Source organism: Musa acuminata, chromosome BXJ2-11, assembly GCF_036884655.1.
Source record: "Musa acuminata AAA Group cultivar baxijiao chromosome BXJ2-11, Cavendish_Baxijiao_AAA, whole genome shotgun sequence".
In the NCBI taxonomy this organism is placed as follows: domain Eukaryota; kingdom Viridiplantae; phylum Streptophyta; class Magnoliopsida; order Zingiberales; family Musaceae; genus Musa; species Musa acuminata.
In genome coordinates this window covers 26461874-26464365 of record NC_088348.1, presented here as the reverse complement: position 1 = coordinate 26464365, position 2492 = coordinate 26461874, and positions in this window count along the sequence as shown.

Here is a 2492-nt window from a genome sequence, read left to right as displayed (position 1 = left end):
AAGTGTTCGAATAGTTTGAGAGAGGAGTGAGTGCTTGTAAGGGTTATCTCTTAAACCCGGTAAAAGAAGAAGAGGGGTGTAAGAAAGAGGTTGATCTTTTCCTATTAAAGGAAGATCGATAGTGGATGCTGGTAGCTTCGACGGAAGAGGAATCGACGAAGTGGATGTAGGTCACGACGATCGAACCACTCTAAAATCTGGTTTACATTTTACTTTGAGCAATTTATCTTTACTTAAATCACTTTACTTCCTTACTTGATTTACATTTAATATGCTCTTACTTTGCATTCAAAGTTAAGTATTTCTAAAATCGATTTTATGGTAAGAAAGATTTTCAAAATAGATTTGAAGACATATTTTACCGCTATTGTGTCCTCATTTTGGTTGGTGCTATTGTGTCCTCATTTAATTAATTTTCATTGTAGATTAACATCAATTTTAATTGGCATAATATTATTGGTAAACTACTGAACATTGTATTTGGCATAATGTTGTTCATAACCGATTAAACATAATAGTGTTGGTTTTGTTGAGATTAGAAGCCTATTTCGGTGAGTTACAATGTTTCTATTATAGTGACCAAAATAATATAGTATTATTTATTAAACACACTATTTAACATTTTAGGAGCCATTTAGATGATTTACAATATTTTAAAATAGTCTTTATAGTATTTTTTTATTGTAGTAACTAAAATAAGCTACTGAAAAATATTATAATTGACATCATATTATTCCTCTTTTATATCATGCACGTAGAATATTACAGCACCAAATTTGTAGAGTCTCTAGTTAGTTTTGGTTGAGGTTAAAAATCATTTGGGTGATTTATAATGTTTTGAAATAGTCTTTATCATATTTTTGCTATGGTGATTAAAACCTTGTTCTTAGGCCATTATAATATTATAATACCAAATTAGGAGGCTCATAGTTGGTTTTGGTTGAGAATAAGAGTCATTTCAGTGTTTTACAGTATTTTCAAGTAGGCTTTATAGTATTTTTATTACGGTGACCAAAATGCTATAAAGCTAATGAAAAATACTATAATTATCATAATATTATGACTCTTACAGTATCATTACTCTTAGATCATTAGACTATCAAATTCATATGATTCTGGTTGGTATGTTAGAAGTGATTTACATTATTTTCAAATATGATTTATAATATTTTTTATGGTGACCAAAATATAATAAAAATTATTAAAAGTATTATAATTTATATGTATTTCGTACAAGTCATAAAAAGTCATCTAAGGTTTTTTGGAACATCATTATAGTATTTTCATTCATATCTGAAAAAAACATACTATAAAAAAGTCATTTACCAAATTCTTGTCATTCATTACACTTCATATCATGCCAATAGTTACAATATGACATAATTTATAATGCTAGTTTCCATACAAGTCATTAAAAAATATTTAGGTGTTTTAGAACTTCTACACAATGTTTTCATTTGCATTTGAAAAAACACTGTAAATGGGTCATTTTCCAAATTCTTATCTTTCAATTTCATATAATATCAACAATTTCATTCATATACAGAAACAATATATCTAAAAAAAACACTGTATCTAAATAAGAGAAATACTGTAAAAGGATCATTTTCCAAATTCTTATTATTCATTATACTTCACACCATGTCAACAACTTCAACATGACATAATCTGCAATGGTATGTTTCGCATAAGTTACAAAAAATAATTATAGTGTTTTAGTTCATATTAAGAATATATTGTGTATGAACAAAAAAAATCATAAAGAGACCATTTATCGTAATGTATTCCATATAAGTCATAAAAAAATATTTAGGATGTTTTAGACTGTTTATATCAATGTTCACTATATCGTATCATATTGATATTTCGATCCGGGCTCAGTACGGTATGGTACCGGTGTATCGGGTGATACATCAGGACATACCGAGCGGTACACCCCGGTGTACCGAACAATTTTTTATTTTTTCATATTATAGCAGTGCTATAGTATAATATTGTAGTACTGTAACAATACCGGACGGTCCGTTTCGATATAGTAGACCTTGGTCTATATAATATTTTTGTTCATAGATACGGTGTTTACTGTATCTAAAAATAACATTACGTAAAGAGTTCATAATTCAACATATTCCTATACAAATCATTGTTAAAAACTAAAGCATGATGAAAATAATGTAAAAGGTGGATTAAACTTATACGAGACAATTGAATCAAAATAAAACAGAACAGTATAATTAAGGTAAATTAAATAATTGTTATATATATTTTTTATGCCATTTCCTAAACAGTGTGGTCAGAGAGCACATCAACTCCGTCGTCACGGGTTAAGTTACAACTGGGTTCCGACGTTCAAATAACAAGTCACGGATTTGGTCACAACCGGCAGTCGAGGGATGCCGCGGCCGAAATCGTTGTCAAAGTCGTGGCACGAAGCAGGCCTTCGTTTAAATGGCACCGCAGCCATCTTCTTCAAACAATTCACGGAGGACACG